Source organism: Bison bison, unplaced genomic scaffold, assembly GCF_000754665.1.
Source record: "Bison bison bison isolate TAMUID 2011002044 unplaced genomic scaffold, Bison_UMD1.0 scf7180017864066, whole genome shotgun sequence".
NCBI classification, from domain to species: Eukaryota; Metazoa; Chordata; class Mammalia; order Artiodactyla; family Bovidae; genus Bison; species Bison bison.
In genome coordinates this window covers 2,092,383-2,102,951 of record NW_011494638.1, presented here as the reverse complement: position 1 = coordinate 2,102,951, position 10,569 = coordinate 2,092,383, and the positions used below count along the sequence as shown (strand labels likewise).

Genomic DNA, 10,569 nt, shown 5'->3' with positions numbered 1-10,569 from the left:
ATCTCTCACCACCTCTAGAATCATGCTCCAGCAATTATCTCTTCCCTGGCTTCTATCTTAATTCTCTTTCTCTCTACTGGGTTTATTCAACCTAAGCAATAAGCATGTTTATATCCTACCCAATTGTAAATAAAAAACATACAAAAGAGACTTCAGCTTTCCTTCAGTGTTGTTACCCCCTCAGGCTACTGCACCTTTCACCTAACTCGGAGGAGTTCTGATCTTTACTTCCTCATGAGTCAGTCACTTCAGTCACTTCAGTTGAAGTCAGTTACTTCAACCTCTTGCTGTCCCAATTTCAGCCTCAGAACTCTACTAAAATTTCTCTTTAATTGGGCACATTTGTACCAAATGTTAATATTCCCTAACCTATCTGCTGCATCTGAAACCAATAACCACTCAGCCTTTCTTTCGTCATTCTCTACACCTCCGTGACAACACAGCCTCTCTCTGGACGTGGTATTTTGGCCAGAGTGGTTACATGATGGAAACTGGGCCAATTAGTTTTTATATCTTGGGAACTGGGAGTTGGAACATGGAGATTTTGTCAGATCCTTTCAGGCATTTCAACAAGAAAGTGACAATGTTATGACCTGAGCAATCAACTTTTGATCTTTGGGAAAACTGAGCAGTGAAAACATACTTTCAGAAAAAGAAAAGCATGAACACAGGGTGTCAAAAGCAGAAATAAGAGACCACAGGGCCACAGAAGAAGCAGATCCTGTTTCTGATTATTCTGTAGGCCTGGGTCTAGGGCCAGTGAATTTTGTCTAAGGGATGATGAGACACCAGCAGAGGTAAGTGTCAGTGTCCTTCCTTACCAAGAGGCCCTAACAAGGTCCTTTGCTGGCCTCTCATCCTCTTTTCAGATTTCTTTTATTCTTTTTTCTCTAACTTTCTCTAACCAAATCAGTATGTCTGCACCTAGCTTCTCATCTTTGCATAAATTCCTATTTGCTAATTCCATTCAGTTTGGTCTGAATAACTATTAACATCTCCCATTCAGTATTTGAATTCAATAGTCAATATATTCAAATTTGTATTCATTCATGAAATACAAAGTTCTTTAAATTTCTCATACAATACTAATTAGCAAAACCAGCATTCTTAGGTATGCGGACTAGAACTCTAGGTTCAGCTTTAATCCCTCTATTTACTTGCTCCAAACTTCTACCTGGTTCTAAATTTTATGGTCCTAAACTTGACTATTTCTCTCATTTGCCAGGCCGCCTTTCATTCCAGGACTTAACTGCCTTGGTTCAGGCCTTCATGCATGTTCACTTGAGGTCATTACCGTTTTTAGAAAACAAAAATCCACAAAAAATTAAATATTTCCATGGAGGTAGTAAAATTTCTCGTCACTGTACTCTACACATTAAAGGACATATATAAACACATGTTTGCATAATCCTCACCACAGACTTTTGCACTTAACTACTGATAAGACTTCTCAGCTGTTCTTCTCACCTCGCTGATTATACATAACTCTAGATGTGTCCTCATTCTGTAGTAAAACAGAATTTAAAATTTTAATGAATGCTGTCCAATGTGCCAACAGACCAAAACTTTGATGCTTACATAATTAATATCCTCCCTCCCTTCCCCTTTGAGAGTGTTAGGTCCAATGCAATTCTCCTCATTCAGTGGAACTTGATTTGATTTTAACTCTTGGGTGAAAGTCAATTATTTACGCTTTAGAGCATGGAAGCAAAATGGGTGTGGCACTTAAAAGTAAAGTTAAAATTAGTGTCTCATAAATACAGCTGAAATTTCATCCTTTTCCTATATCACAGGGTACTTTTAAAGCAAATCTATAAAGAAATTATTTTAAACTACCTAAGAGCAAGACATATTTCAACTTTTTTGGCAAAAATAGAGCACATTCCATATAATGATTGGCAATATAGGGTCCCAATAAAGGATTTAACATAAGTTCAGTACTTTAAAAGTTTCTTATATTTTGTATTATGGAATACTAAATTATACATGGAAAGTCTCTTTAGTTTAAAACATGCTTAGCATCAGCCAGCTCTTACCTCAAACAGCATCTGGGAATAAATCCTCACCCAAGAAGCAGTTGGTAACTTGAACTATGGCAAGCCTAGGTGCTGGTGTAATTGAAATAAGAAAATAGGAAGAAATTACAAAGGAAATACAAATTTTTTTTTTTTTTTGTATCTCAAATAACCACAGACATAACAATATACAATGCCTCTCCAAATTCAAGTTTTCAAAAGCCCCTGCTCACAAATGATGGTAAGCTTTCCTGCCTCCCATAAAATTACACTAAGACTCAGTCTCTGGTTGTATCCTGTGTTTACCTGGCCCACTAACTCAGTCTGGACCCTTCACTTAGGACTTGATAACAGCCAGAAAGAAAATTAGAGAGACAATCTTTGACACTCAGGAACCACAATCTGCTAGTTTTTAATACATTTAAAAATATTATCTAAAATAATTTAAATAAAATTAGTAGCGTGAAAGCCTTCTGAGTAAACTTCTGTGTCATAGAAGAAAGAAGGACATAGAAGGGGTTTCCCAGAGTGCTTACTGTTCCTTGATATTAAAATCAAAGTAACTGAGACCATAACATTTGCATTCCAACCTCCCATCCAAGTCCTCTCTCAGCATTAAAGGAAAGATTCTGTATGGCATAGCTGTGGTGTGCCACACAAACATCTGCTCCAAGACAAAGTCATTCATTCATGCAGTTGACAAGGGCACATAGCTGAGTCACTCTCAGAATGGCGGAGGCCAAGGGGTTATTCTCCCTTCTCTGGGTCAGCCCACATGCAATGACTCATTGATGGGGGTTCCCAAATGCCTAGCCCTCTTGCTTTAACACAGGGGCCATCCTAGTATCAGAGGCCTAGGATTGGCTGAGGTCTCTGTTGCAAATACATTATGGCTCAGCTTCTTCCAAAAGAAGCTCTGCACATATATCTCTGTTTCATAATGTGTTTCCCAGGAAACCTGACTTAAGAAAGTTGTTATCAAGGGAGCACTGAGGAAGTGACTCTAAAATGAGATCTTTTATCTAAATCCTCTCTATTGGACTGGCAACGAGGACCCAATCACTGATGCCATGTCAAAAACTGATGGCCTGTGGTATACTGTAACAGAACAATTGTTAACACATTCACTTTTAGTGGGGGACCAATGTGTGAATACCACTGGAAGGAAAGAACTTGCATGTACTACATTGAGGTATTAGAGGTTGGGAGAGAAAGTGATTAGAGCCATGGAATGGAATAGCTACTGAAGCCTCTTAATACAATGGAGAAAAGACATTGAAAGGCTTAAAGTGATGCTACCAATTTAAAACTAGAGGTAACAACAGCAGACATCTATGTCATTAGATAAAGAAATTCTCACTTCTTGCAGCAGATGCAGAAAAAGTTGAGCATCAGACCCAGGAATTGATCATAAGTGTGGCAGAGCTCCAGAGAAGGTTTAACTCTCAATTTAGACAGGTTGCCTGTGCCAAGATTGGGGCCTTAATTGAGAAAAAAAATGGGACTGTGAGTCATGTGAAAAAAAGTGGGACTGGGGACATCTGGGTTAATTCACTGGAAACTCTTTAATCCTCAGATTTCCCTGAATCCTCTGACAAAAAGTGGCTCTCCCCTGTCAGAAGCTAGTGCTCCACTCTTGCTTGAAAACGTGCAAGAAAATGTGTGCACCCTCTGACAAGACCTACCAAAAGCATTCCCATGGACCCCCAGACCAATAACTAGGAAAAAGAAACAACATAAGCCAGCTAAACAAAAGAGCCTGTAAAGGGAGGAAAAAGACTATGTGTTGAAGGAACGGAAGAACCTCAGCAACATACATGCACCAATAGGAGCGTATAGGAACTGACAGAGTACGTATGAACTGGATTCTGTGAGTACTAGATCAATGTGGATGTATAAGTTAGATAGGGAAGACTGGATTGCTACTGAAGCAGCCTTCCTTAGTGCATGGACAGGTTATCTAATGTGTGGGTATCTCAACATGTGGGTATTCCATGAAAATGGACGGTTGGTACACCATCCCACTCAATATAGCACTGAAAGACATCAGAGAGGGAAAAATCTTTCCAATGGGTAGAATTTAATTTTTTTTACCTTTTTTAAAAGTCTTTACTTTATTATTATTATTTTTTTTTTTTTACCACAGACTGTCATTGTCACTTTTATTTTGAAAAATCTTTCCTTGTCATTTTCTTACTAAAGAACACATGTCCCTGAGTAAGTCACTTCATTTTTCTTTTTTTTTATTATAAATTTATTTATTTTAATTGGAGGCTAATTACTTTACAATATTGTATTGGTTTTGCCATACATCAACATGAATCTGCCACGGCTATACACGTGTTCCCCATCCTGCAGCCCCCTCCCACCTCCCTCCCTGTACCATCCCTCTGGGTCATCCCAGTGCACCAGCCCCAAGCATCCTGTATCATGCATCGAACCTGGACTGGTGATTCGTTTCTTATATGATATTATATACGTTTCAATGCCATTCTCCCATATCATCCTTCCCTCGCCCTCTCCCACAGAGTCCAAAAGACTGTTCTATACATCTGTGTCTCTTTTGTTATCTCGCATACAGGGTTATTGTTACCATCTTTCTAAATTCTGTATATATGCATTAGTATACTGTATTGGTGTTTTTCTTTCTGGCTTACTTCACTCTGTATAATAGGCTCCAGTTTCATCCACCTCATTAGAACTGATTCAAATGTATTCTTTTTAATGGCTGAGTAATATTCCATTGTGTATATGCACCATTGCTTTCTTATCCATTCATCTGCTGATGGACATCTAGGTTGCTTCCATGTCCTGGCTATTATAAACAGTGCTGCGATGAACATTGGGGTACACGTGTCTCTTTCAATTCTGGTTTCCTTGGTGTGTATGCCCAGCAGTGGGATTCCTGGGTCATAAGGCAGTTCTATTTCCAGTTTTTAAAGGACTCTCCACACTGTTCTCCATAGTGGCTGTACTAGTTTGCATTCCCACCAAGAGTGTAAGAGGGTTCCCTTTTCTCCACACCCTCTCCAGCATTTATTGCTTGTAGACTTTTGGATAGCAGCCATTCTCACTGGCGTGAAATGGTACCTCATTGTGGTTTTGATTTGCATTTCTCTGATAATGAGTGGTGTTGAGCATCTTTTCATGTGTTTATTATCCATTTGTATGTCTTCTTTGGAGAAATGTCTGTTTAGTTCTTTGGCCCATTTTTTGATTGGGTTGTTTATTTTTCTGGAATTGAGCTGCAGGAGTTGCTTGTATATTTTTGAGATTAGTTGTTTGTCAGTTGCTTCATTTGCTATTATTTTCTCTCATTCTGAAGGCTGTCTTTTCACCTTGCTTATAGTTTCCTTTGTTGTGCAGAAGCTTTTCATTTTAATTAGGTCCCTTTTGTTTATTTTTGCTTTTATTTCCAATATTCTGGGAGGTGGGTCATAGAGGATCCTGCTGTGATTTATTTCGGAGAGTGTTTTGCCTATGCTGTCCTCTAGGAGTTTTATTATTTCTGGTCTTATGTTTAGATCTTTAATCCATTTTGAGTTTATTTTTGTGTATGGTGTTAGAAAGTGTTCTACTTTTATTCTTTTACAAGTGGTTGACCAGTTTCCCCAGCACCACTTGTTAAAGAGATTGTCTTTTCTCCATTGTATATTCTTGCCTCCTTTGTCAAAGATAAGATGTCCATAGGTGTGTGGGTTTATCTCTGGGCTTTCTATTTTGTTCCATTGATCTATATTTCTGTCTTTGTGCCAGTACCATACTGTCTTGATGACTGTGGCTTTGTAGTAGAGCCTGAAGTCAGGCAGGTTGATTCCTCCAGTTCCATCTTCTTTCTCAAGACTGCTTTGGCTATTCGAGGTTTTTTGTATTTCCATACAAATTGTGAAATTATTTGTTCTAGCTCTGTGAAGAATACTGTTGGTAGCTTGATAGGGATTGCATTGAATCTATAAATTGCTTTGGGTAGTATACTCATTTTCACTATATTGATTCTTCCAATCCATGAACATGGTATATTTCTCCATCTATTAGTGTCCTCTTTGATTTCTTTCACCAGTGTTTTATAGTTTTCTATATATAGGTCTTCAGTTTCTTTAGGTAGATATATTCCTAAGTATTTTATTCTTTTCATTGAAATGGTGAATGGAATTGATTCCTTAATTTCTCTTTCTATTTTTTCATTATTAGTGTATAGGAATGCAAGGGATTTCTGTGTGTTGATTTTATATCCTGCAACTTGGAGAGATCACAGCAGACAACACAGAAATACAAAAGATCATAAGAGACTACTATCAGCAGTTAAATGCCAATAAAATGGACAACTTGGAAGAAATGGACAAATTCTTAGAAAAGTACAACTTTCCAAAACTGAACCAGGAAGAAATAGAAAATCTTAACTGACCCATCACAAGCACAGAAATTGGAACTGTAATCAGAAATCTTCCAGCAAACAAAAGCCCAGGTCCAAATGGCCTCACCACTGAATTCTACCAAAAAATATAGAGAAGAGCTAACACCTATCCTACTCAAACTCTTCCAGAAAATTGCAGAGGAAGGTAAACTTCCAAACTCATTCTATGAGGCCACCATCACCCTAATACCAAAACCTGACAAAGATGCCATCAAAAAAGAAAACTACAGGCCAATATCACTGATGAACATAGATGCAAAAATCCTTAACAAAATTCTAGCAATCAGAATCCAACAACACATTAAAAAGATCATACACCATGACCAAGTGGGCTTTATCCCAGGGATGCAAGGATTCTTCAATATCCACAAATCAATCAATGTAATACACCACATTAACAAATTGAAAAATAAAAGCCATATGATTATCTCAATAGATGCAGAGAAAGCCTTTGACAAAATTCAACATCCATTTATGATAAAAACCCTCCAGAAAGCAGGAATAGAAGGAACATACCTCAACATAACAAAAGCTATATGTGACAAACCCACAGCAAACATTATCCTCAATGGTGAAAAATTGAAAGCATTTCCCCCAAAGTCGGGAACAAGACAAGGGTGCCCACTTTCACCACTACTATCCAATGGGTAGAATTTGGGGTAAGTTACCTGATCATTCACTTTGCATGCAAAGAGAAGTGGCCCATGGTAAAAATATACATGGACTCATGAACAGTGGTGAACCACTTGCCTAACTTCTCAGGAGCCTGCAAGAAGAAAAATTGGAACATCACAGTCAAAGAGACTATAGAGGAGAAATGTGGATGGTTTGAAAGAAAGAGTTCAAAATGTGAAATATAGTGTGTTGCATGTTAAGGTCCACCAGATAGTATGCACCATGGAAGTAGCAACGAATAACCAAGCAAACAATGATGATCAGCTGTGGCTGAAATAGAGATTATGTATGAATTCAAAAGCCTGGGCTCCTATTAATCAAGGCTGAGCAGGATACTGCTGCTGCTGAATGCCCAACACACCAGCAACAGAGATCAATGCTGAGCACCTAATAACAACAACATCTTTCAAGAAGATCGACCAGCCACTTGGTAGCAATTGATTACACTGAACCTCTACTCTGGGAAGGGCACTGCTTCAGTTTAACTGGAATCAACACAACTCCAGATATAAGTGTGCCTTTTCCACACACATAATTTCATCTTTGATCAAGGGTATTACCTTACAGTAGTGTTTGTGCAGCAGCAGGGTCCTCACCAAGGACTCTTTTGTTCCATGACACACCACATCCAAACCCAGAAACTTCCAGATTAATAATTTCAATAATAAAAGCCTTTGAAAACACATTTGAAATGCAAACTTAGAAATGACACCCTGATGGGATGGGATACCATACTGCAGAATGTAGTATACATTCTAAATCCATGACCATCACATGGTATTGTGTCCCCAGTAGATAGAACACAGCAGTCTAGAAACCAAGGAGCGTCCCTGCTTATTACCTCTCTCAATGTCTCAGATGGAACATCTGTACTTTGCATCCCCACAACTTAGCTTCTCCTGCTTATAGAGTATCTGACTCCCAGGGGGGCCCTGCTACTACTGGGACACAGTGAAGAACTAAGAAGCTTTAAGATATGGTTTCCATTCCATCTCTTAAACCTATGGCAGGAAGAATTGACTCTGATCATTAGGAGAACGTAGGGCTGAAATTATACTATGTGGACAAGGAGGAACAGATCTGGCACCCATAAGCAACTGAGGAAAATCTTCACAATTACCTGCCAGATTTGATGGTGAATGGATAAGAATGGCAAAATGACTGAGATCTCAGGTCACTCAGGGATGTAATCTGGGTCACCACAGGAGGTATGCCAGCTAGACCAGGAGAAGTGCTAGCCATCAGGTAGGAGACATATAAAATGCTATATATAGGAGGAAGGTAATATGTTGTGGTCTTGAGAGCACTTGCAATTACAAGGGCTCCAGCTCATTCCAATAACTTTCTTGTAAGTTTCCACAGGAAAAGAGATCAGCAAACTATCCCAGATGGTGAACTTGAGAAATGAAGCAAGAGTGTTTGTGCGACACACAGGGCAGACTATAATGGATGTCAGAGTGTGATGACTTCAGGATCAAGGAACAAATCCAGAGTCAAGCCCTGGAATGGCCCTTAGTTCCTGGACTGACACAGACATCAGTTCACAGATTTCCACATTGTCCCAGAATGTGCCCTAGTTGTGATCTTCAGGTTAAGTGACTCCAGGTCTACAAAATATGTTTATTGTCACAATATAATATCATATGTAGCACAGACAGGTAACAGGTAGCAAATATCAATAATAGTATTGCAGTTGCCATTTTATATTTGCTTGCTCTGTTCTAGGAGCTATGTTGAGTATTTTAAAAAGTACCATGCTAAATCATTGAAACAATTCTCTAAAAATATATTAACTATTCCTGCTATAGAGAGGAGAAAACCATGGCCTGGCACAATTCAGCATCCTGCCTAACACCACAAGTCTAAAAAGTGGTAGTGCCTACATTTGAGTACAAAATAGGAAACGCCAAAGCTTTCACGTTGCAACACGTTGTTATATAGATAACTGGAAACTATAAAAAGTACATACTTTTGTTACGGAAAACATAATTTGAATTTAAACTGCCTGATTTGAATCAATTCTAATGACGTAGATGAAACTGGAGCTGATTATACAGAGTAAAGTAAGCCAGAAAGAAAAACACCAATACAGTATACTAATGCATATATATGGAATTTAGAAAGATGGTAATGATAAGCCTGTATGTGAGACAGTAAAAAAGAGACAAAGATGTATAGAACAGTCTTTTGGACTCTGTGGGGGGAGGGGGATGATTTGGGAGAATGGCATTGAAACATGTATAATATCATATAAGAAACGAATCACCAGTCCAGGTTCGATGCAGGATATAGGATGCTTGGGGCTGGGATGCACTGGGATGACCCAGAGGGATGGTATAGGGAGGGAGGTGGGAGGGGGGTTCAGGATTGGGAACATGTGTACACCCATGGTGGATTCATGTTGATGTATGGCAAAACCAATACAATATTGTAAAGTAATTAGCCTCTAATTAAAATAAATAAATTTTAAAAAATAAAATAAACTGCCTGATTGTCTATTTAAATATACTACTGAATACACTAAATATAAATGTAATAAATATTCTACTGAAAAGGCCTTGTACTGATATATTGTACAGAATTTAAGGAATTAATTATTGATGGATCTTTATTAGAAACTGCATCTCCAAGGCAGATTCTTCAAGTCCCAGCTGTGTCCAAATATGGAACACTATTCTAAATCAAATATTTCCTAGCAGCTGATGAAGTTCTCAGTCAGTTGGTCTGAGCCTTGGAACTGAGGGGCACAGAAAAGCCTAGCCCGACATATACAAAGCTTGTGAAGTGTATGTATTCAGTTACCAGCTACTTGGCCTCATCTTTGTTTACCTTTTCTGCTGCATTTTCTCAAGGCCTCCTGCAAGTATTCAATTACTCAGGTCTTACCTGACCTACCACAATTTTCAGGAAAGAATCTAATGACTACAGATGTTAAAAACTGATGCTATGTAAATTATTTATTTTTCTTAGATATTTGGAAGAATTTTAGACTAACAAAGCATCAGCATCCTGGAGTAGAAGGATAAAGGTTATATTGTTTTCGTTTCTCAAACATAAAACATCATGGCCCTGAAATCTTACCAAATAAATAGAAAATAATTTACTACTTCCAACACATCTAATATTTTTTCCTTTAAAATATTTGTGTATTGGTCATGTTCAACTTGAATCATTTACACAATAAAAAGAAAACTATGAAGAAAACATAATTTTTGGAAGAGGGTATGAAATAAGAAAGATATGTGCATATATCACTATTGAAAGATTTTAAAAATAAAAGATTTAAAATTTTATTACATAACACTTAGGTAGGCCTCCAATAAATCCTTTATAAACAAATATTGAATATCTCACTGAAGCTAGAGTTCTGTCACCACTTTTTTGGCCAGCAGAAGGCTTGGCGGTCCCTGTCCTCTTGCTCTATATTTAATCTTCCTAACCTTTTGTTTGGAGAAGGCAATGGCA

General features: G+C 38.1%; 1 protein-coding gene across 1 annotated transcript in view; it reads right to left on the bottom strand.

The window, feature by feature from the left end:
• The window catches only part of UNC13C (unc-13 homolog C (C. elegans)), a 673,935-nt gene extending 670,465 nt beyond the window's left edge, over positions 1–3,470 (bottom strand). The window contains exons 1-2 of the mRNA XM_010836764.1: positions 3,376–3,470; positions 2,037–2,108 (exon numbers count right to left, since the gene is read on the bottom strand). The gene's annotated coding sequence lies outside the window, so the exon portion shown is untranslated. The remainder of the gene's footprint in view (positions 1–2,036; positions 2,109–3,375) is intronic.
• Positions 3,471–10,569: the final 7,099 nt, after the last annotated feature.